Source organism: Nipponia nippon, unplaced genomic scaffold (assembly GCF_047370975.1).
Source record: "Nipponia nippon isolate SJK-2023a ecotype South Korea unplaced genomic scaffold, ASM4737097v1 scaffold_2, whole genome shotgun sequence".
Taxonomy (NCBI): domain Eukaryota; kingdom Metazoa; phylum Chordata; class Aves; order Pelecaniformes; family Threskiornithidae; genus Nipponia; species Nipponia nippon.
Genome location: NW_028262336.1, coordinates 22,944,267 through 22,969,969, shown reverse-complemented (window position 1 = coordinate 22,969,969; position 25,703 = coordinate 22,944,267). Strand labels below are relative to the sequence as shown.

The 25,703-nt window shown below is 39.2% G+C and overlaps 1 long non-coding RNA gene across 3 annotated transcripts in view; it reads left to right on the top strand.

Moving 5' to 3' along the window:
• The window catches only part of LOC148055690 (uncharacterized), a 45,444-nt gene extending 21,718 nt beyond the window's left edge, over positions 1-23,726 (top strand). Inside the window, exons 2-8 of one of the 3 annotated variants that reach the window (XR_015704843.1) lie at positions 10,261-10,300; positions 10,680-10,793; positions 11,439-11,553; positions 11,677-11,946; positions 21,664-21,787; positions 21,984-22,022; positions 22,799-23,726. This is a non-coding gene — a long non-coding RNA (uncharacterized LOC148055690). The remainder of the gene's footprint in view (positions 1-10,260; positions 10,301-10,679; positions 10,794-11,438; positions 11,554-11,676; positions 11,947-21,663; positions 21,788-21,983; positions 22,023-22,798) is intronic. The other 2 variants (XR_015704844.1, XR_015704845.1) reach the window with 2 other exon arrangements.
• The last annotated feature ends 1,977 nt before the right edge of the window (positions 23,727-25,703 follow it).

The window sequence follows — 25,703 nt, the reverse complement described above, 5'->3', positions numbered from 1 at the left end:
AGATTGTGAGGTTTCACCTGATGCTCATTGTACATGGCTTTCTAATTAATGCATGCAGTTTGAAAATCTGCATGTCAGACATGTACAGCTATACTGTACTGGTGCTATACTGTTACCATATGCAAGAGTCACTTTATGCAGAAAATAGTCTGGTCGGTAGTGTCTTTTAAAAACAAATGCTCTGCTGCACTTGTCTAATGAGCACTCACCCAATTTTATTACACGTAAACTCAAAGAACACTATTCATCCCCTCAAAAAAAAAAAAAAGTCGAACTGTATAGACTGGAAAAATTAGATAGTGCAGAGGGCTGTTATGGAAACACCTTAGATGTCCTAGTCAGCCTTTGAATTAAAAACAAACAAACAAAAGGCCTGCAGGCTGCCTGATGCTTAACTAAAGAGGGGCAATTAATGAATTGGGTGTGAAGCTGCACTGTGATTTTTATGAAAGATTATGAAAAGGGTGTTAAACTTATGGAATCCATAACATTTGGCACAGGGTTTATTGGTTTTAATTTCACATTCTTGGCTCATTTCTTAACTGTCTCGTGCATATAATGGACAGGAGAAACTTCTGTAACACTTTCTCAGTATCGTCACTTCTTTTCTGTATAAATATGAAAAGGTTAAGCAAGAAAATGCAAACGTGTACAGTATTGGGTTTCTATTACAGAATTATTAATGATACGGCAGATGTAGTGCTTGCCTATTACACTTGATCATTAAAATCTTGCTACATATCTCCTTAATGGTAACTCCTTTTAAGCTGAGCAATAACATGGCTTGAATGAAGACTTCAGGGTTTAGCAACTGAGGAATACGCAGGCTTGGGATTCAGAGGAGCTGGTGCTCTGTCAGCTCTTCTGTGTTGATGGTGACGTGCTCCTGCCATGTTCACTATCCGTGCTTGAGAATTGCCTTTTGAGATGCAATAGCCTCACGCTGGCTGAAATTGCTCTGGGGTCAATATCTTTATCTTTCTTCAAGGAAGGAACCTGGATCCCACCATCTTCTCTATGGACCACAACGTATTTCCATTCCTTTTGTTTAAAGACCATAATACCCATTGTTTGTTTGTTCAGCTTCTTTCCAGTCCAGAAAGGCATAATGACAGGGCATGATAAATGTGTATGAGTTGTATGTATAAAAGGCTGGATGCTAATTTTTGGGACAGAAGTAGATATAAACAAATGGATTTCTATGGGGCACTTATCTATTTGGTTTGCTAGGTAGAGGGGCAGTATCACTAGGGAAATAATGCTGGGGTTTTTTTGTTATGAAAAAATAGCTGATATTTTGGCCTGATTCTCTGAATTTCTGGAGTTATATACTATCTGAAGAGTGATTTATTAGAAAAGCAAGGAATACTTTTTCTTTGTTTGAAATCAGTCCCCCCAAATATGCAGCTGTTGTACACATAGAGCCAAAAAGAACAGATGTGGGAAGAAGAAACTGGAGAACATAAGAACATATCATAAAATAGATTATCCCATACCCGGAAACATACATTTCTCACATATATGCCTGATACGTAGCTTACACCAATTTAGGTTATAGTTCCTGATACTCTGGGTGGATGGAAGCAAGTTTGGGTACACTGAGAGATGGTCTGATCTCATCTATGATACCTTTATTTTTATATACATACTCCTCTGAAATTGGTCCCATCTATGAGGCCCTGCAACGTTAAATCAGGCAAAGCAGGATCACCTTAGCACAGAAACCGCTACTGCACTTCAAACACTGTGTGGCTCTGCTCTGTCTGTTCTACAACTTACAGCATCACTTTTGCTGGGATAGTATAAAAAGAAAGGGAGGGACAAGTAAATTACAGCAGTGTAGTCGCTGGTACTCTGTAGCTTTTATGAGGCTGCCATGCCTGGCTGCAAAGGGATTTTTTACTCTGCTGCCTTTCATTTTACAGCATCCACTTTGTGTTCCACTTTACTGCTGAATTTTCAGGAGTGTTACTTTGTTATCGATGTTGTTCATGAATTGCAGTTTTAATTGATGGAGACCTTATGTGGTGAAAAGAGTTTCTGATGTGTCTGCATGTCATTGTCATCTCTTTTTCTTGGTGCCTTTCTATAGTAAATCTACTCTTATGCTTCTGACAGTGCAGTTGTAGCAACTGAGCTGATTGATTATACGTAGATTCACACCAGTCTTTGGAAAAGCAAATCCATTTACATTTCTCAAGTAATATTTTATTTTTTTTAAACTTTTAGCAGTAGCTGAAATGACTCCCAGCTTTAATGATATTAATGCTATTTTATGTATTGGGGAGTAATCTTTGATACACAGGACATCCCTAGCAGCTAATGGTAGCTCTGAGGGTTCAAGGTCTGTCCCTATGTAATTAATTCCTCTCTTTATGTTTTTAGAGTGGCGGAATAGTGAAAAAATATTTCATTAAGGGTATATTTGTGAATTTTCCCTGAGGCTGATTCATGCATAAAACTTAGAACTGACATGCTGCTCAGCTAGTAACATTTCAACAGGGCCCCTTCCTTTCAGCAAAGAGACCTCCTGTTTCGAAGCAATAATTTTCTCTTCCAAATATTTAGCCAAACCAAATACTAGTGCAGATCAGTGTAGCTTCATTGCCTGTGGCAGATTAATGCCCCTTCCCATCGCCCAAGGCTTTGACTGACTGTTTGCATAAAGGCAACCTTGTCACAAATAAAAAGGAAAGTTATACTTGACTTTATGTGATTTTTTTTTTTTTTTTTCTTCTAGCTGAATTTAAACCATTGGGCAATAGCTTAAACTGTGTGTGGCACTGGGTTTTGCTGGTTGGGGTTTTTTAATACTATTAAGTCTTTGTGAGCTCTGTGTTGAGAGACATTACACTGGTATACTGGAAGAGAGGTAGACACAGAAGTGTATGTCACTTCCAAAAATGAAAATAAAAACATGGGCTTACCTGATTTACTCTGTTGAAACATGTGGTTTTGCTTAAGAAAAAACAAAAAAAAAACAAAAAACAAAACACAACAAAAACATACAAACAAACATCAACCCCTCAAAGCAGAGTACATGGAAAATATAACGACTCAGCAGGAGGCATAATACAGATTTGCTTCATGTAGTAATCCCTTAGATTTCTTTTTCTTTCATGTGTGGTACTATCATTTATAATTCTAGTATTTGTTTGCATGTCTCTAACTATAGCATTTACTCCCAGGAATTGTTTTGTGATGGCTGATTGCCCCAAATCAAGGATGGTTAGATAACCTTGCCTTTAGCTAAAATAGCTTGGTGTTTTTTCAGCAGACAAAATACAGTTATTGATAGAGTACAAAAATCAAATATTTTTTCTTTACCCAGTAACCTGCAGAGGAAATAAAATGAAATCCGACTTTCTATAATAATTTGTAGCACAATATTCACAATCTTGCTGAGAAATTGGATTCTTTTGTTGAAATGCAAAGTAAAAATGCATTTGCTTCTGCTTGTTTTTCCCTACTTACAATGTATTCAGAGACCTAATAGAATAGCACTAACTTGGAGGCTAAAGACCTGATAAAAACCATGGTTTCTATTTTACTCACTGAAATCTTCACTCAGAATAAAAATTTGGACTGGCTTAAGTAAACATGTTGGTAAATGACAAGTGACACCTGCCAGAGATGTGACTATTGTCATCATTTTGATGTACATTCCATAATAATTACCTGTGATATCCTATACGTATACCAAAGATTGTTCTAAGCCAAATCCCTGTATAAAAACATACATGGAGTCACTGGAGGCCATAAAATCCACGTAGAGATTTTGTTGTTGGACCCTTCTCTAATTTCATCAGGCATGTGTGTTTTCATTGCAGTTTTGTTAAATTATTGTATCAGCCTGGTTACTTTTATATTTTACAGTTGCTATTTTATATATAAAAAAGAGAATGCTGATACATTGCAAAATGCATTTTTCTGTTTGCCTAGGGTTTTGTGCTGTTTCGGTGTCTCACAAGTGTAGGAAAAAAAGGAGTGCCATACGGAGTAAAAGTTATGAAGTCTGATTTCCTGTAGGTTTGTGCTTAATATGTGGATTTTCTTGTGTCTAATAAATTAACATGGCAAGTTTTCCTCAGCAGAAGCGTTATCTTTCTTCTGCCCTACCCTCTATACATGTACAAAACTCGATCAGACACAGTATTTTTATAACCACTACCATTCTGTCAAAACCTCATTGAAATTGCCCTGGGAAACTGGAAGTTATTTTGCAAGATAGACAAATGGATAGAAACACCTGTACAGGCAGTTGTATAAACTGGCTTCCTTAGGAAGGTGGACTGATAATAAAAACTGACTTGCTAAATTCAAGCTCCTTCAATTGTATGCTGGAGTAGATAACCTGTGCCTCCGTTTGTCATGGAGGGAAGAAGCGAGAGCAGCCCTATTATCGCCAGATTTGATTTGCTGCAACTCAGAAGTGTTGTTCTACTTCCAGGAGATCTCTGAATGGATTTTATTCTGCAATAGTATCAGCTGGATGGTGATTGATTTGGTTGTGCTCTTTTTTTCTTTCCTATAGTGTAAGAGTCTTGGAGATTTCAAAAAATGGTTCTTTGATAGCATTAGCTGAAAGGCTTGGGGGGGGGGGGGGGGGAATAAAAATCAACAGTGTGTCCCCTCTCAATCTTTCTCTTCCACCCACCAGTAAAATTCAGGGAATTTGAGTTGCTGTGTTTCAATTTTGACTATACATTTTTTTCAAATTGTTAAACTTTCATTGTTGTTAATATCACTCTAGAAATGGGAAATGTATTATTTCATTTTGAAACGTCAAAATATGCACACAGTTGGAATTTTGTGAATTTAAAAATATTCCACAGCTTAAAATGTGGTCAAAATGCTGCCTTCCTGGGCAGAAGTCTTGTTCCTTTGGAACCATATTTTCTAATCACTGGTGGGGAAGTGTGCATCTATGATTATAAACAAACACATAAATAGAAATGCTTGGCTGTTCCAGTATTCAGGCTTTGTCAGCCCCTCTCTGAGGAGCATCCGTTGGGAAGTCTATAAAGAAGCGTGTATTCTGGACGGTTTTTCCTTCCTCTCCTTTTCCTGCTTTGTTTTCATTTTTTTTTCCTGGGAGGGAAAATCTGAGGTTCCCAGGAATTGGGGATATTTGAATAAATCAGAGAGACTGACAGCATTATTTTTTGTATCAACAATTACTATCTACATATAACCTAAACTTTTAGAATACTTAATGATCAGCTAAGCTAAACAGATTGCCTGGAGTAGCTACAGGTTGTTTCAAATAGCTCTTTATCTGTCATTTTGGTTTAAGCATACACTTGAGCAAGTTTTTTAAAGTGGAGTTGGCACTGCAAAAATCAGTTAAAAAACCCCAAAAAGCCTATGCATGGAGAAGACGACGACACTTACCAGAAGATAAGGTTACCATGGCTTTCCCTTGTACTTCACTTCCTTGTGGCTGGAAAATGTGATTCTTGAAATGGCATGTGTTATCTGAGTACCTGCTGCCGTTGGCAGGGCAATGCTCACAATCAGCCCTGGGAAGCACATATCCCCTCTACTGCAAGTGGGTACCTATTCGTCTGTGCACGAGTGCTAGGAGGGTAAAGCTTTCATGCCAAAACCTAAGCCACTTGATGACGTTACTCAAGTTGGGATCTTCTGAGATGAAAAATAGCATCTATATGTGAGATCTATATTTGCTCTGTATGGTTACTCGGAAGTTAGACTTGGGACAAGAGCACGCAGTCTAAAAGCAGCTGTTGAAGAGCAAAAAGAAAGATATTTATACTAGGTCTTTCCTCCAGGACCAGAGCTCTGTGTGTATCCTGACAGGAGTCATCAAGTTGAAATTTCTACCTGTGAGGCACAGGGGCTGGCAGGAGGCATGGGTATGTGGTGGTGAGGTCCTGCAGAGCGGTCACCGCTTCTCCTGCTGCCACGGCCCCCCTGCCTCCTCTGCTGATGGGGAGGAGGAGCTGCCTGGCAGCTGTGGCTGGAGGGGCTGGGCTTTCTCCTTTTTCTTCATATGTCTTCAGTGCTCTCCTGCTGGCTTTGTCAGTTTCTTCCTACTTGAATTATTCCTGCTACAAAACTGGAAACCAGAATTTTCTGTTTTGAATTTTCTTCTTTCCTATTTAGAGCAGCCATTCAGGTAGCTGTTTCTCGTGGTCGTTCTGACTCATGGCACCTCTGGATCATGCTTTTCCCTCTGCTCCATGGGCCCAGGGAAGAGCCAACAATGCTTCAGAGACACCCCAGGTACTCTCTGAGACTTGCCATGATGAATAGTCTGTGTCTGTCATCTGGCTGGTTTTGTTTACTCCTAATGCTTGAGTACTGGAGATGAGTATCACCAGGAGCTACCTAAAGCATCTCCTGGAATAATTTTCTCACTAGACCTAAGCCTGGCTAATGTTTTCCACTGTATTTCTGTCTTCTCTTCAGTCCTGTAAGAGCTTGATGCTTCAGTCAGTTAAAAACACTTCCTGGTCTCATGTGTGCTAATATCCTTAACCACAAACATGCTTTAGCTGCACAGGCTAAAGTATGGGCATATCAGCTTATTGCTAGATGTGTACCTGGGCAGCTGGGGAAGGTTCCCTAAAATGGGGATCTTGATGAGAACAAAAAACAACCCCCCAAAAAAACCAGAAAATTTGAGTGAAGAGGATAACTAACAGTCCTAGTTAATGACCTCTCTGAGAAGCTTATCAAGAAAATACTGAAGTCTTTGAACTTGCCCTTAACACAGGAATTGATATTGGGCTCATCATTGCTGCAGAATTACAGTATACTTCAGGGAATTGTTTATCACTGCGATCCTCAAAAACAGGATGACTGGAATGGTTAGAGGCAAATACCAGCCATTTTGTCCTGGCATGGGCTGGGTTTTCAAACACTTTTGAGATGGTGAAAGCTATGTTCTGTTTTGCTTTATGGATGTTATCCTGCCTGCTATTATCTTTCAGCATCTGGGAAATAATATTGCATTTAGATGGACTAACTCAGTTTTTTATAAAAAGCATTTCCTGCATTTTGTTCTGAAATTTTTTATTTCCTCCCAGTATTTGTGGCTGCACAGGCGAGGTACATCCAAACTGATGTACCTCATGGCTTGGTTTCTAATGCATCTATCAGCTTGAGGCCTCTTTGGCTCTAGGCTTTTGTGATTCCTTTACTGAAGTGATGATTTCAATAGACTAAGCACCAAACTTTGGAGTTGGATTTTTTGGAACCCAACAACAATTTTATATTCTGTCTAACTGAACAGTAGTAGGAAGGATATTTTACTCTTATAAATCATTTTTGTTTTCGAAGAATTTCAGAAGTTAATTCACTGATCACTGAATCCTTCCACATCTGGAGTGGAGCACTGCTGTTAGACGATTTGTTGAAGACAAAATGCTGGCATGCTTGAAGTTCATGCTTACCTGTATGAAACGTGTTGTTGCTTTACACATTGTGGCTGGACTGTCCCAACATAAAACTGGAAGGAAAAGGAGAAACTAATTGCAAAAGGTGGCATCAGGAGAAGCAGCATCCTTGTCTCTGAAAATGGAGAATTTTATGTTCTACCTCCTGTGTGATTAGTCATTGGGAGAACAGCTGTTCGCCATGGACTGGGCAGCATTCCAGCTGTGTGACATTATTGACATGCCCTGATCATCACCCATTTCTGCCTACACTTTCAGCCTACATGCTTGAAATGTTCATTTCGTCAGCTTTTGGGTCAACAGGAGGTTGGAGCCTGTGTGCAAGTGAGATGAGTGTACTTCTCTAACAAACAGGACTTCTCATTTCATGCATCCTTGTTGCAGTTTTCTTCTTTCAGGGGGATTTCAGTTGAGTTAGCAAAGCCAATGAGGGGCTCCCTCAACTTGGGGATCAAGTTGCAACATAGAGGTTTTTTTATTTAGCAGTCCTGGGTTAAATAATCTTCAGCAGTTAAAATAAGAGCCATATCTTTTTTCAAAAAGGTGGATTTCTGAGTGCTTGAGTTCTGCTGAGTGACTGAAGGAGAGATTCCGCAGATAATCTTAACATTTCTGTGTGGTCTCATGAAATTATATCTGTAATCCCTTCCCCCTCCAAGGGGTCAGTACATCATCATGTCTTAGTCGAAGGGTTTTTGGAAGGGTTACAAAAATAACTCCTTTAAACTCACTGAAACATGACTGACTCAGTTGGAAATAAAACCTATGCTAGGAAACCATAAGGGACAGATGAGTTATGGGTGTCCCAGATTTTGGATGTGCTTTTTGGTCTCTCTTTGCACTTCAAAAGCATTATGTAATTGTCAGAATGAATCAATGAGTTACACGCATACGGAGAAGGCTAAAACAGAAAGGTTAGTTGCTTGAGAGCAAAACCTAAAAAAGCAATACTCCCTTTCTTCTTAGTCCCAGAGCAGATGTATTTGAAAGTGTTATGGCTTATCATCTTCCTTCTTGTTCCAAGGGAGGGGGTGTCTCTCGGTCCTCGGCGCTGCACTCCCACAGCTGTGAGTGGGGCTGGCTCTCCTTTGAGCAGGGGTGCTGTGGTCAGAGCCTGAATGAGCCCCAGGGACCTTGAACCCCTGGCACAGGAGGAACAACTTACGGTCTTGCAGGGAAAAATGGTGATAAATGTTCTACTCTAGCTGTTGGTTGTGCTTTTGATGGTCTCTTGAAAAATAAGGATTAATAAAATAGCAGAAGACTGGCATATTTAGGTTTCGGTTTCCCTTGTTTTTAAGTATCTCCATGGCTCAGCAGCTGCTTCTGAGAGCTCCAATATCACTTGGACAATCAGTGCTCAGAAAGAGGAGCTTTATATTTTCTTCAGTGTTAAAGGACAAGAGCTACCTGCCTAGCTGGTGAATGTGATTAATTGTCGCTTGTCTGTAGTAGAGGAGTTATGGCCTGCTGGCTTTTCATACTGGCTTGTCTGCCTTGCCTCTCCTACAAGGCTATGAAAATGAGAGGCGAGGAGGATATTGTAGAGTTTATCAGTATGATGTTGATACACTGTGAAATGCATGTATATAAATATACTTCTCCTTTTTAAACTGATCTGCACCCACATATAAGCAGATTACAATAAAGCATGGGCTAAATCTCTTAATTTTTTCACAGATAAGAGTAGTCATGAAAAGCAGATCAGTTTCCAAAGTTACTGCTTTGCCAAATGCAACATTTCTATATATACACCAGTGTGGATCCAGCACTGACATCCTAACAGCAATGGAACAAAATCTTTGTCTTTTAATGCCAGTGTTTATTCTTTGTTCCCTCAATAGCTGCTCAAGACATGACTCTGTTGATAGGCATTCATCAGGTTTTGTTTAGAATAATTATTTTCTATATTCTCTCTGTGACATGGGCTGGGGAAAGAGCTTCTTAAAAGCAGTAGGGCTGCTATGTTACTGAAAATCTTTATTTTTTTGACATTTTATATAAAACTAATGTAAAGTGATTATGTTAAATAGAAAAGAAACTAGTGAGTTGTTATTACTTATTTGAAAATAAAAAGACGACCTTTCAAAAGCTTCTTGTCCTTATCATCATATGCAATTCTTATTTTTGCTGCTTATTTAAGCACAGAAAAGTCCCAATTTTTATACTTATTAGGTACCTGGATTATGCCCCAAGAAGTCTAAGATGTAGTCCTGCTGTGCTATAAGCCTATGCCCAGATAATGATGGTCATCATCATCATCTTTTTATTTGGGGGGTTGGGGAAGATAAATCTGTAGTGAGGAATTTTAACAGCAGAGCTGGGATCCCCATCAGGTCTCCCCCACTCGAAAATTTTCTCCCACTCTTTGTTTTTACATTTACTACTATTATTATTATTATTATTATTATTATTATAGTTATTTATTTATTTATTTATTTTCTTCCTCTGTGTGTCCTTCTTAGCCTGCTCTCCTGGCAGCCCAGCTGGTACTATTCATAATTGGCAGGCCTTTCAGGGCTTAGGCAAAAATAGCTATAAATTAAAACACGACTGACTGACCACTCTCTCCCCTGCCTTGCACCTTCTGTAGATACTTCCATGTGTGGAAAATGAGTGGGGAATTATATCATTTTGATTTAGTAAGCTTTTATGCATGCTTTGCAGGGACGTAAAAGCATACAGAACGTATATGTCTGGTAATATATTTACACAGAGCCAATAGTTTGCATTAAGTTTTGTGCACGAGTTCTTCCTTTGGTTCACGTTTTCCACTTTTGGTATATTTCATTCATTTTAATTATTTATAGTATTAATAATAAATCAATCTTTCTTCTAGGCTATCCCAGTGGGACCCTATCATGAAAGTTAAAAATGAGGTATGTTATTACTGTATCTGCTAAGCATTAGGAGACTGATTACTCTAGATAGTGATATCTGGAGAGTATACTGATAATTTTAGATAGTGATTCACCTAGATAGCGAATTGGAATTGAAAGAGGGGTGGGGGGTGTCAAGCTATTACAACCTCTATAACAGCAGCTCTGGAAACCTCAACAGTGATTTAATAATGAAAAAGATTACAAAAGCATTTAAAAAAAAATCCAAAGCTTACAGAGGTCCCTACCTGTAACAAAACTGATTAATAAAATACTTTTGAAATGCTAATTATTAAGATGAAAGACTAATAATTAGTCTGTGTAATTACCAACCAACTTTCAGAACTGACCTTACAGCCATTTTCTTTGTTTTGGAAAGGATGATGGGCAGAGGGAGAAGGCTGCCACAGCGATCCACCCATCCTAACCGCACATTTACATACTGTGAGGTGTAAACCCCACAGCCAGTACTGTAACTCAGAAAGTCTAAAAGGTAAGTGTATTCATACTGAATAAATAGAGGACATGCTTAGGTTTGACCTGATCTAAATCGTCTCCTCCTCTGAATAATGAAGAGTTCTGGGAAATGTTTGGCATGATTTTGGCATCTGTTTTGTTGACTGTGTGGTGTTTAGATGTCTATGCCTAGCTAAAGGGGTGATTCTTTTTCTAGCAGAAGGTTTACAAAGGAGTCCATATCCAGTGTTCTGGTCTAGCATCCGTAAACAGGGTCAAAGCTCTCCTAAGTCTACGTTTTGATAGCGCTTTTGCACTAATGTCTTTCTTTAGAGCAGGCATCCAATTTCTCTTAAATCCTTTTAGGTCCAGTTGACCCAGGAGAAGGAATTCTTTGCAGGAATTTTCCTTTCCTCCTGCATGCAACCATTGTACAAACAAAGTGAAGAACTCAGCCTCTGTGACTAAATTACTGTGTTTGGTATAAATGTCTTCAGACTTCGGCAACTGCAAGATGTGTAGCCAGACTTGTTTTAATTCTCCCCTCCCCTCTCCCAGGAACTGTTGCTCAGAAAAGAGTTTCTGGGATGAGTTTTGACTAGCTGTTATCAGAGCTTTCTGTCTTTACATATACTCTTTTTCATACATGCTTGCCGGCATATTTGTTATATTCACTGGGTAGTTGCTGTTCTGTACCACACGGAGACCTTGATCTGCCGCTGAAGCAACTGCAGTTCCTGTGTTGAAGGTAGAAGCTTCTTTTGAAGGCTGCCATAAAGCTGCTATTCTTGCAGAAGGTAATGGATTTCAAAGCCATGAGGAAAGCTGTCAGTGGGATCAGGCTGAATATTGCCCTAAGGCACATACATATCTTTTTTCTTTTCTTTCTTTTTTTTTTTTTTTTTAATTAATTAATACAGACTAAAGCTTCTCAAGACTTGGAACGTTAGGAATACCCTCAAAGTGGATTTGCTGGCAGAGGCTGGTGTGCAGGATCAAAGATACATAATAGATTCATCACTGCATGGACCAGCCTCAAAGAACTGAGAGTCATACCACGATGCAGAAGTTGATGATGATTTTTTGATTTGTTGTGTAATCTATTTTGAATGCCTGTCAGAGCTCTGCTGTGACTGGTTTTGTTGAGCAGTGCCTAATGCATAGCTGACTGGCTTATCATAAAGTTGAAGGTATGTATTCTATGTTTGGGTTATTTTGAATTGAAAGGCCATTTTAGCATGTAGTTAGCTTCACACAATTTCTTTGTTGCAGAAGAAGACAGAATTTGAAAATGTGTGCTTTTTAGATGGAAAAAGAGAGTTTGTGTGTGTTTGACAGTAATTCTTTTTACTTCTTTGAAGAGTGTACTGAGTATGATGGTGTTATTGGACTGAAACAAAAGGTGAAGAAGGAATTAGTGTTCTGTGGTCCCCTGCTGTAAAGTTGATGGTTGACTTGTTTTGGGACTTTGCTTCCTTTCGCTGTTTCTGATGTTGGGGAAACAGACTTAGGTTCTCCCTAGGTTTGTGTTTGGTGTGCAAGCACCCAGCAACATGTTGACAGACAGCTGTAATCCACGTACTTGATAGGGCAAACCAGAACAGAGACTGTACAACCTGAAGATTTGTCACAGAGGAACCAGGGAAGGGATGTGAGAAAATGGATGGGCTGGAGGAATTCGAGGGAAATTACTCCTATGTGTTCCTCATGATAACACTCTCTGCCTTTTCTGTATTTTTAATGGGTTGCTCTTGGTCCTGGTGAGCCTGCTGTCTTGGCTCCTGTGCTTTTGCTTTTCCTGCATCCTAGGATGCTTGCTGAAACAAGGTTAAGAGCATGAGAGATGGGGAAAATATGTTCATATTGTTTGGTAGTGGGTGAATACCTGAACTGACTCCAGGTGAACCACCTTCCAGACTCATCAGCCTGCTGCCACACCTGAACTAATTAGCCTCACAGACATATTTTTATTTACTGTGAGGAGGTCCCCAGAAGTTGTGCTGTCTGTGTAGGAAGAAGAGTTTAAAATCATCCAAGTAACCCTTTTCTCATACCCATTTTCTGTTAGAATTATTGTCATCTTTACTCTCTATGTAATATTGAGAGCAAACTGATAATTGTAGCTTTTGCAAACTGTTGGTATGATCACTTTTTCTAGGTTAAATGGTTTATGATGTTTTACGATGGCCTTATAAACAGGAAAAGCCAGCCTAAAGACAGAAGAGATACTAATTAGAGAATGATAGAAATACAAATTTAAAGCAGCCACAGTAGGGCAGAGAATTTAAACAAAAGAGCGTCCCTTCTATTACAACCTAAGCCTTAATTATATAGCCTACATCTTCTATTATATCCTAAGTTTAATTGCAGAAAACAGGGGATGGGAAAACTAAGCCTTCACAGCCATATTTGGCAGAAGCTCTGGAATGAGATCACCATTACAGGAGAAAGTAGGAAGCAAGCCCTCGTTAGGAGCACCTAAGAGAGATCAGGACGCTCTACCTTGGCCAAGGGGAGGTGAGGAGAACCTGGAGCTCCTGCCACCAAGGAATGGGAAAGAAGTAAGTTGGTGAGTGCAGGCTGGAGCTGGGTGCCCCCTGAAGTAGCTGAGGGAGAAGCTGACAGTGAAGTATGATCTGGTGATGTGTTTTACTGCTTTATCGTTTTAAAAAATGTTTAAGTCTACGTCGGTGGTGTGTATTTGTAACAGGATGGTTTAACAGGCTCCCAAATTGTCTGTCAGCCACCATGAATGGTGTTTTCTTGAGTGTGTGTTCAAGGAAACGCTTTTTCAGGTGATGGGTAGCATTGGATGCTGATCTTACAGAAGGAACGTTTTTAGTAGGTTATGAAAGGATATGGAATAAAACTCCTCGTTATTTCTCAGTATTCTTAAATAATAGCAAGATTTCTCTACTATTTGTGGGGACTCTCTCCTGCACATGGCTCCCCCCTGCAAGCTGTCTCCTGCAGACAGCATCTTTTTGCTTTGTTTTGTTTCTTCCCACCCTCCCCAAACTGGTCACTGAGGAGGGACATGTCCTGCCTCAGCTAGCGTACAGGGCTGTGATCGGTGCTGTTAGCTGGTTTTCCTTCCAGGGAATCCTGGACTTCATCTGTTGTCCTAGTATATTTTTCTTTGTCTCCAAATGTACTGGATTGCCTAGCTAGTCTAAATTGAGTCTGTTCTTGTGAGCGTGTTTATTAAGTCCGAATAATGAAAGCATCCCTTTTCCCTCTCAGTTTAGTACAAACAATAAAAAGAAAAACATAGCCTAGATAATCACAAGGGCTTAAGCCCCCACAGTTCATGAACTGAAAGTAGATTCCTCCAGGTTTCAAGAGTTAGGGTGGGTTTGGGTTTTTCTCTGTGTGTGTGTGTGTGTGTGGTTTCTGGGACAGAGTTGTGTTTTAATTAAAAATAGGTGGATTTTTCTTCACAAATAACAAAGCGCTTATCTAACCATCTTTGGTTTACATTTTGAATTCTTGCTTCACATCATGGGAAGCCTATAGAATTTTTGGATAAAATCATTAAGTATTTTGCATAACAATATTTTCTAATTACATTCTTTAAAAGCCTTGGCTGTTTTACCTGAAGTTGAACACACAAAAAGAAAATGGATGTTAGTGGGCATTCTAAGTATTTAATATGTCTCCATAATATCTTAATATTTCAATGCTTAATATTATCTACCTATATTATCTCTATAGGTAGAAAATTGTCCTCTATTTTGCCTTTTCTACAGATGAAGTGACACACAGAGACAATTAGACTTATCTCTTCAAACCTCGTTTAAAAGGCATCAGGGCCCAAGGTCATGCAAGAATGATACGGTGGTGTCAGGAACTAAACTTCACTTTTAGTCTTAGACAGTGGACCACACTCCTCTTCCCTCAGCTGAAGTGCTTCCAAAGGGGATTTGGAAAACTTCGTATCACAGGCAAAAATATTCCTGGGGATGCTTTTTCTCTGCTGCTTCCAATGCAATTTTGGTAGAGGTTGTTTATGGTCTCCTTTAGTAGCAGCTTGTATGAAGTCTGGAAGGTCTCAGGGAGAGAGCAGTTAGTGAGAGACTCACAAAAACTGCGTGTTGAAATGGGTGAAGGTCTCTACCTCCATTTTAAGTACTGTGGCTTGTCACGGGCTCTGTTCCCAGCTGACAGAGGCACTAGATGAGTCTCCATGCAACTTCATTCCCAACTGAGCTAATGGGGCCGAAGCCTTGCTATCTTTATTCCCAGCTGTCAATCAGGAAAACACTTTGTCTGTACTGCTGCCACCTATTCAGGGACATTCAGAGAGTACAGCTGGATTCTTTACCCATACAGCATTAAAGCTAGGACTTTGGTTTATTGTAGATAAAATGATAAATTCTTCTGTGTTTATATTATACAATTTTCACATCTGCAGTATAAAATATATCTGCAGCTGTGGCATTGCAAAACCTGGGCTATTGTCTTGTATTCAAAGGCTTCTGCTTTTTTTTGAATGCATTGTTTTGCGCTCAGTACCAGATCTCTTTGCCAAAAATACTGGGATGAAGAGCCACCCAGCCCTCACCTTGGGAAAGAGGTTTAGAGAGAGCTGCCGCTATGTCCTCCTGGATCGGGGGACACAAAGCAAAGACTGGCTGACACCTTTGAGAAACAAAGAGCATGTTTCCACTTCTCTATCTCCTTTGCATAATCTGTGATATCTGAATTAAGTTTCATGACATATTAACACTTTGAAGCTGAGTTAATATACTGTGTTGTATAATACATTATGTATGACTTGGGCACCAATTGTGCTGGAGCATCAGCAGCCACAGACTTGAAAATGTCTCTTTCAGTGACAGAAATCTTAAATAATACCGAAACCAAATTCTGTTGGCATCGTTTTATTTTGTATTCCTTGTCCCATTACAACATCTCTTACTTGCAAAACCACTCATGTTCAAGCCATCTAGCTGCTTCTTCTCTCCTCCATGTACTTGTCACAAAGTCCCCGTTCCACATCTTTCATATTACAAATATTCCCATGGTGCTGCATGGTAATTTTAATTTGTAACATCAGAAGTGTTAGGATTATGTTAGCTTTGCTGAGCCCGGGCAAAACGATGTGAAAAAGAACAATGATGAGCATTAACATTTATAATAACGATGTGCTATAAAGAAGAGTAAGAAACAAAAGGAAAACAAACCCCACTGTGTTTTTTTCTTCTTGTATATTCGTATTTCATGCTTCCAAATACAGCTAAGATATAGCTTGTTTTATCAGACGTCTTGTAAACTATACATCAGTCTGACATTGGATACAGTGTATATATAGGCAAATATGTAGTCAGAGGTTTATTGGTCTTAATATAACTCATCTTAAGCCTGATTACTTTGTTTCAGAATTAGAATCTTAGAACATATTAATTATGGACATATCCCCAGACAACATGGCTGTCCATGGGGGATTTTTGCCCTTAACTCTGATCAGTGTTAATGGGAGCTATCCATGTAAACTCCTAGAGGACCAAAAAGAGAAATAATTTTCTGCTAGCTGTATTTTTCTTTTAGGATATAGAACAATACTGAGTTGTTCTGGGAGTAAACTGGCAGAGTGCTCGATGATGCTAGTCTGAAACCTTCCCTCTCTGTGGTGGATTCTGGATCTGACAAAAGCACATTACAATACTATACACAATATTGTATATTTTTAAGTTTATATATAAAGGGATACTCCTTTTTGTTTGGTTGGGTTTTTTTGTTGTTGTTGTTGTTTTCTAACCTGAATTAGATGTTAAGGAATATCTTTTTTTTTTTTTTTTTTTTTTTCTGGAAGCACTGGACTGAGGAATGCTAGTGTTATATAAATAATGTCTATGTGACCTTGTGCTGTATGCACTAGTCATCCACTTGTCATGATTCTCCCACCTCGGATTACTCAGGAAAAAAAGCATCTAATTTGGAATTAGCAACAGGAACAATTTTCAGACAGAGGGGGTGGCTTGTGCTAGAAGCTAGATAAAAGATTATTGGGCCTATGTTGACTGAGACTTCTGGGCTCTAGTGTAAGCTATGCATACAATAATTAAAATAGTTTCTTAGTGATGGAGAATTTACTGCATCTTTTGACAATTCAACTCAGTAGCTAATTATACTTAAAATGTGCTTTTTATCTCCAGATTGAACTTGCAAATATTGGATTCTGTTGTGTGTCTGGCCACTAATTTAGAGTCTTCTCAAATATCTTCTTCTTGTCTAGTCCCTTAAAGATTATAATCTTCTCTTTGAAGCAAAACACATTTAGTTCAATGTCTCATTGGAAGGAGTCTTTCTTTTCTCCAGACCTAAATCATTCCTGTTGCTCTTCTCTGCACTCTTTCCAAGTTTATTTATTTTTATTTATTTATTTTAATTAAAGACATTGTAGTTTCCCAGAGGGTTGCCTGCTTTGTTCACAGAGGTGTTATGGTTTGCTTGGCTTCATTCACATCTGTGGCTGTCCTTAACTCAGCAAATGGTACAGATCTTCGTGCCTGCCCTCATGGAGAGAGGTCTGATGCCCTCGATGAACTGATGAAACGAGCAGGCAGGAGTTATCCAGAATCCAACTTAAAGGTTTTATTGTCTAACACCATTCAGAAACTGTACCCAGAAATAAAGTAGGATCTATTCCAAATGATCATGTCTATTCTTAGCAACAGCTAAATCTTATGATCATCATGGTAGACCCGTGTGACGGGAGGGCCGTGTTCCAGGGGTGAGGTGATAAGGCATGCATAATGCATATCTTAGCATGGGGGGGCACCTCAAGGAGGAGAAATCATGGCTTTCTGGATATAGAAAGGAAAAGAATAAGGTGTAATATTCATGTAGTTGTGCCAGCTGCTTTGCAGTCATTGGAGGGCTAGCAGTACTGTTACCCAGAATAGTAGTAACACAAGAAAAGTAATTCTGTCAAATTCTCTGCAAAGAATGCAAATCAAACTCTAGGATTAGATGAATGATGATGCTTTCAAAGCATTGCACTGAAGGTGGTGCATAAGCAAATAGATCTAAGAAAAGTCATGGGCTTTTCACAAGGCAGCTCAGGAGCTGACCAACCTCACCCGATTGCTTCTGAGTCCTGCCAGCCCAGCTTCCTGCAAGGCAGCAGTCTGAAATCTCTTGACTTGGTTTATTCTTTTCTCTCCCGTCTTTCTAGAGTAGTTGAAAATTTCCTTTTTTTATCACTCTGTTCACAAAAAGGAAGGAAAGCTGGGTGGGGTGGGAGGTTCTTCCCCATCATATGGAAGAGGGGAAAAAAAAAAAAAGGGAAAAAGGAAAAAAAACTGACTATAGAGGCATGGGAAGAAATTCATGTTGAAAAGATGGTGGTGATGGAAAATAGGAAGAGTGTAACTGTGATCCCTCTGTGGATAATTTCTTTCAAACAGGCTGTGACTAATACTTGCAGTATCTGAAGACAAAGATAATATACTTCAAGTATTTGTTTTATTCTAGTTGTATTTGAAGAATTGTTCAGGAAACCTTTACTATCTTAATCTTCTTTGCCACTCCATATTGTTATGACAACACAGATACAATATGGATTTTCCAGTACCTTTCTGTTACTAGGTTTTGTTACAGTAAATGCATATGTACGTCTTCAGCTTTTACTGCTGGTACAGAAATAATTTAAGCATCTTATTTGGTCCCACTCTTCAGGTTTTCATTTGGTCCTTGTTTAGGTAGGTTTCTGTTCCTGATCAAAGTTTTATTTCAGCGAGGGCTAAAAAATGGATGGTACACAAATGGATCTAGGCCATGACTATCTTCTCTACAAATTTGCTGTGCTGTGCATGTTAGCATATGTTATGGTGAAATACACAGAAGCCAAGCACTGACACTGCTCCAAAGTAAAGGCAATGGCAAGAAGGTGTACAACTTTAAAACATCCCATGACACTTTCTTGAAGTACAGCTTTTCAGTGTGAGTGGGCTGACCCTTTCCTACCATTTTATTTTTTTATCTGATTTGTTAAATAAGGTTGACTGTTGCTGCAGGCTGAATTACTGTGGGTATCATCTCAAGAAGCAATCTCTGCAAAGGCAGGTCCCAGAATATTGCCTGATTTCCATAATTAGCTCTGGCTATTACAACTGAGTCTCTTATAAGAGAGCGCACAACAAATGTCCACAGTATTCAGAAGGTGCATAAAGTCTAACTTTTTTTTTTAGTACTTTTTGATAATTACGGTAATCCTATCAAGTTGGATGGTGTGTTTTATTTTTTGGGGGGAGGGGGAGGTAGAAAAAAACCCACACCATGCTTTAAAGCTTTATTAACAAAGAACTTTACTGAAGGAGGAGATGTTAATAAGTAATGGAACAAAGGCTCTGTTAGAGAGATTAAATGTGCATGTGTCCAAGTACAAAGTTCGTGTTGCAAAGTGCAGCTGTTTCTCTGCTGGCAACCCTGCAGCAACCCCAGAGCCCCGGGTTCAAAGTCTGCCTGCTTTCCTGTTGCAGAGCTGACCGGGGCAAGGTCTGGCCGAAGTTCAGAGTTCAGTGTCTGAAGGCTTGCTGGCTCTGTCTGCCGTGCTATCTGACGCGTTCGGGATAAGCAATAGTTGGTTTAAGATTATAAGTACAAACAACAAAAACTTCCCGTTCTCTTTTCTGATGTGTCAGATTTCATTAAAGAAGGGAAATTTTGGAAAGAGTCACTGAACTGTTTAAAAATAATGTGCTGTATAATAGAGCGACCTAACCAAACCCCACTGAAGACACAGACTAGTAAAATGATGCATGCAGGAAATAGCTCCTGTTTGCGTTCTCTTTCCTCCTGAGATTTATTTGAATGAGGAAAAATGAAGTAAAAGAACTAAATCTCTATATACAAAGAGATGAAACTGAGCACTTTTTTTTTTTAAGGAAAAAAAAAGAAAAAAGCTAGTCCATGTGTTTTCTTTGTGTCACGATAACCGTGTTCCATGCCACGGGGGTGAAGAGAACTTAATACGTCTGGATATCCTGCTTTCAAACCCTCCTTTTTCTCTTCCCTCAAAGGCTGTTTACCAATCTAACCCCAACTTTCTTATTCAGAAGGGCTGCAAACCCCACCTGTGCGACTTTTTTGATTAGCTGTGTTCATATCAAAGGCTGCTCTACCCAAGCACAGACCCTGAATGAGAAGAGAGACTGATGGCTGAGAGCAAAGGCTGGTACAAACACCCTCGGAGGAATTTATATTTCAGGCAATGCTGTAGCTGTATTACAGACGGAGAAAAGTTTCCTATCTGCTGCCACATCCTTTTTCAAGGAAAGGATGGTAAACCATGGGTGGTAAACCAAGTCGTGAGTACTCAGTGCCCACAGCATGCCACAGGTCTGAGCAGACTGCTGTCATCTCACTTCACTGAAAGGAGCATGGATGTTCAGAAAACTTTCTCTGACAGCAGAGGTCTGCCCTGTTTGTATCACAGCTTTGGTTTCTCTGGGTTCAGTAAATTTAATCATTGAGAGCCACAATTAAAACCAGGACACAAGGAAGCCAAAAACATGAGTTCTGGACCAAAATATTTGTGTGTTTAGATATGCTTGATTTTTCCCTTCCTGCAAACATTCATGAGTCCATCAAACACCAGAGGAGCCTTCCTCTGATGAGTCAGTCTTATCCTTTGGTTATTACCCCAGTTCTAACCTTCCACTTCCGAGTAATATACTTGAGAAGGTAACAGAGACCAAACAGGAGCCCACGAAGCTACAGTGAACACTTCAGACCAGGGGTTGTAAGGTTTCAGATAGGCATGTGAGCTACTTAGTGCTCAAAAAAAAAAAAAAAAAAAAAGCAACCAAGGTCAAAAGATCCAAATTAATGTGTTATAATGGCTGAGCTCTTCCTGGGAGGATGTGGGGAGGAGAAATAACAGGAACTGCACCACTGATGTTCCGTTCCTGTCCTAGACTGTGGAAACTTGGGAGTATTCAGGTTTTTTTCTGTTACTCTGCTGTGTCCATGCAACCACTGTACTGAACAGATCAAGTCACTGAGACTAGTAGTGTATATCCATAATTAGTTAATTTGTTCTGCACTGATACAAATCCCTGACATAGCAGCAACTGTGAGTAACAATTTCTGTTGCTCCCACTGCTGAAGTTCCGCCTGAGTCTGTTTGTCACGTCTCTGGCATCTCTGCTAGACTGGTTATACCTGGCCTTGAGATCTTTGTTTCATAAGAAACTCTGACTAGTGCTACTACTCTCCCTGGTGCTGTAGGCTACTGAAAACATAGAAAAGGTGAGGAGAAGATGATGAAATTAACAGGTGTAACACACATACATTGCTTACTGCACTGATAGAAGTCCTTCAGATGGTATAGCTCTGCTAGGTGGTAGCTACAGATCTGAGCTTTGGCTTGCCTCATGCGAAATATGGCCCTGTCAGGCTATTACCTACTGTGGAGTGGGTTTCTTTCATTCTTTTCTCTTGGCACTGACCACGTTTTATTAATAATGTATTTGTAGGAGAAGGTATAATGGGAGGAAGGAGAAGAGTCCCTATAGCCCTGTAGTTAGTACAGCTGCATGGGCTAAGGTGGTAGGCTGAAGTTCAGGTATGTAGTCCAAATCGAGCAAAGCAGGAACTTGGACCAGGTTTGCAAGGTAGCAACCATTCTGGTTGTTGGCTCCACTGAAGTAGATGGGTGAATGTTGTTATCTCTCCCTGTGTTGCCTTCCCCTCCCCCCATTTTCATGACAGTCTTCTGTGCCCATGTCACCTGGCTTCAGTTAGAAATACAAGAACAAACAGGAAAATTACTTGCAGCTCAATTGGGTTTTTGTTTGTTTGGAGGGGGTTTTTTGGTTTTGTTTTTGGTTTGTGTTTGGTTTTTTTTTTTTGTCTGGGTGTATCTGCTTTTGTTTAAAATTACTTATTTACTTTCTCAGCAGATAGTTCTCAGTCATCCCACCTGCTGCCTACCTGTACCAAGCACCAGACCCTGGAGCAGGACTGTGCCAGTACTGGTTAGCTGCAGATCTACTGGGATCCTAGTATTGAGAGACCTAACAGGTAAGTAAAAGTCAGAGTTTGTTCAAGGGGCTGAGGCCCTTAGAAGAGAGAAGTACTGGTGCTATCTGCCCCTCTTTGAACAAAAATCCCAGGAAAAGGGTGTGTGCATGCAGATATGACTTGCAGGGTTTTTTTTAATCTTGAAACTAATCTCTTTCCACTAAGAATCTATGCCTGTGCATTGTTTTCTTCTCAGTTTACATGCTCCACAGACCCTGTTTTCTCATCCCTTCAGGTAAGGCCATCAGAAAAGCCCTCCTTCAATCTAGCTTCCCTCTTCTCTTTCAAAGTCAGATGTCTTAAGAAAATACAGAGGAATTTCCTTTGGCAGAAATACTGGAAGAAAACAAACAAGAATAGTGCAAAATAGGATTGACACAGCTGCCCATGGGCTGGGGTTTTTTATTTGTTTCTGATTTTTTTTTTTGGTTTTGCTCTCCACTTGAGAATTTTTCTTTTCTGCATGTCTTCTGCATTCAGTCTTGCCCACACTGGAGTGGTAGAACAAAGGGTTTGTCTGCAGCTGAAGTTTTACTGCTTTATTCTGCTGGCATCGTTAAGGCAAATCCTCCACCACCTCTTGCTGCTTCCTAATGCAGACTGTGTTATATCGATAAGAAGGTGCTTGTGCAGATACTTATGATGTTCTGTAAAGCAAATTGACATCTATTATTTGATGCCACATTTATCCAGTAAAACTGTGCACTAAGGCTTTTAGTACTATAATTACTTAATTTTAAAAATCATATTTCAAATAAAACAAATGTATACTGGGTAAATATTAAGAGCAGAAAAGATCTCTGGGTAGCTCACTACCTTATAAATTGATAATAATGAAACTAGTACACCTTCACTTTAAGTCGTGGACACATGTTGCTACAAAATTAGGAGAAAAGAGTGAAGTAAAATGGAGTTATTTTTGTAGGTATACATACATTTGCTACGTAAGGACTTTGATAAACTTCTTCAAAAGAGTTGTGCAAACAGCGAGTTTTTTTTCCTTCCATGCAGGTCAACTATTTCACTGGCAAGAATCTCAGGTCCTATAGCACGGCCTGCTCTGTGTAAAATGCTCTATGTAAAATGGAAATGCCTGCTGTTTAAAAAAAAAACCCAACTGAGTAAAATCATCAAATTTGCTTACAATCGGTTAATTATGGCATAACATTGGTGAAAGGTTCAAATCTTTATTATGAAAGGACCTTGTTCCTTTTGGTCTTTCTGTCTGACATGAGATTTCCTATGAAAACAAAGATTTGTATTGCCTCTGTGTTAAGAGGAAGGGTCTGCATGATCTCGTCTGTTGTCTGGATCTGGGCTCTGGTTTGCCATAGTTAAGGATGGAGCTCTGTGGTTTATTGTGGAGATGCTGGTTTTAGAGTTCAGACTGTCGTAGAAGCTTTTGGCTTACTGGGATCTCAATTCTCAAAAAAAAAATCTCAAACTGCAACCTAAGGTGGGAGTGATCTAAATATTGAATGTTATTTTGATTGGAAAATGAATGGACGTAGAAGGATTTTCAAGAGTTAAACAGAATTTATTTCTTGCCAGTGTTTCTTTTAGCTTATTCTTCCTTTCTGTAAGTCATTCTTGCACTCTGGGATTGATCCTTTGTTCCTGCTCTTGTTCCCCAAAGTGCTCCCTGCTTGACTATCAGTATGGACATGTAGTTTTCATCTGTGGAGAATTTTCTAACTTTTTAGTCATAACTGAAAATTTATGTGCTAAGTTCAACTCAATGAATTACATGACAAATCTGCAGCAATGCAGACGCCATCAGGGAGACAGAGAGACTGGCCTTCTGTCTTGCCAAGTATCTCAGCAATCCTTGGACAGAACAAGCTTTCTAATGCGCGGTGTATGTGACAATGAGATGTGCTGACTTTTTGATATATACATGTACAAAGTTCCTATTAAAGCTTTTGTTTCCGAATGAGAGTTTGACACAGCTGGGTGTATACTGTGCTTTCATAGCTGTTGGAGATGGGAGAGGGAAGGCAAACCAGTGCATTTCAGTATGTTAGCAGCTGTGCTGGTGGGCAGTGTGAAGATCAAAAAGAAGGAGCAAGTTTATTCCTCAGAGCTTTTAAGGTGTGTGCCTGCGTGTGTAGGGTATGTTCCGTAATGCAACTTAAACGATAACTACTTCATTTCTGTTTATTTACATGAATTGAACTTAGACCTATATACTATTTTGATATATTTATTCATATTTCAAAACTTTGTGCTATTTTTTTATGCTGAATGTATACTGTCACCATGCTTTTATTTCCTGTGTTCACAAGCAAACTTGCTTCCTTGTAGGCAGATGAACTGTTTACTTGTCAGGCAAAATAAGAACATACCCTTTGGAAATAAATTGTAGCATGACCTGGTCTGGCTGAGAGACTGGTAGGTCCACATTATACAAAAAACAAGTGCTCAAATTTATTGCTACGGCTAAAATAGCATTTGCTGAAACACGTATATAAAAATCTCAGAGAATGCATGAAAGATTTAAAAATGTGTCTGGATTCATTATCCATATCCCATTCAGACAACTCATTTTTAACTAATAGTGAAATTGTTTTGGCTTATTTGGTTATTGGCTGAAGAAGTGGAGACAAGATACAACAATTCGTTATCTTCAGTTATGTGTTAAGGTATTTTTTTTTTCTTTTTCGAGAAAGAGATCCTTGAATTAAATATAAGCCAATTGATTTTTCATGGATTTCATCTGAGCCACAAGCTTTAGGTCAATGAGACTTTAATTTCTTTTTCAAAATATCAAATCAATTTATATGAAGGATAGAGTGTAGGTTTGAATTTTAGTCTCAGTTTTCTATCTTTAATATGCTTTCTGAATGGATTCGTGTAGTCTGAACTATTAGTGATGCAGGGCTTGCTTACTTTGACTAGTACCAGTAGTCAGTCACTGGTTGTGCATGACTGCTGTAGTGAAATGAAACTGGTGGGAGGGAGGGCACACCCATGGAAGACGAAAAATCCTGGAACAGCAACTTATCAAATTAGCCAGCCATCTTCCCTGTAATAAAATGATGCTGGCAAAAAAGCTTCCATTCCTATGTTCCTTCATGTCTCTGTCTTCTGTGGAATTCAGCAGGTGCCTCCGGGTACAGTCAGCAGGTGCAGCTTCTATAACGGGGTGTTGATGTTTTTACAAAACTAAGCAGATACCAGCCCCTGAAATACTACCTGTATGCAAAAGGGGTACGTGTATTTAGTTTCATTCCTTCCCCTTGCATGTAATAAAAGTAGTTTTCACACAGAGCATAAAAACATTGCTGCAGTTTAAGCATCTTGTCTCTATTGTCATTAGATTTTACTTCTCTGTGTTTACGTACCCCTTTTTTTCCCCCCTACTTTGCCATTGACTTTTGTGGCAAGGAGCTAATGTAAAGAAGGTGGTTCTGAAAAACCCACTCTGTATTTCTTAAGCATCAGCTCAGTGAATCTTCCTTTGAGCTGCAAAGCCATTCCAATATTCAGGATTTTAGCCAAGGCAACAGGGCAGAGCTCTTCTGTTGCACAAAAAAAAAAAAAAAAAAAAAAAAAAAAAAAAAAGCCAAGGGACTTTTAATGATCAAGCAGAGATGATAGGACCTTGGCATATGAAAAACCCTGATGTAGTAAATCAAAGCAGGCTGTCTTGAGTGTAGTAATATTTTTATGCTAATAAATTAGTGTCATAAGTGATTTGTCAATAAGATGTAGAATATGCTATGAAGGAAGTCAGACAATATTTTTCTTTCATGTAGAAAAATAGGGTGAGGTCATAGCAAAATCCTCAACATGATTTTTTTCTAAGAAAGATGATGGTGGTCTGACCCACTCCACAAAATTTGCATATTTAAATTCTTATATGCCTGAGATTTCTTACATCTCTAAACTAGATTTAACCATTTGGAAGAGATTA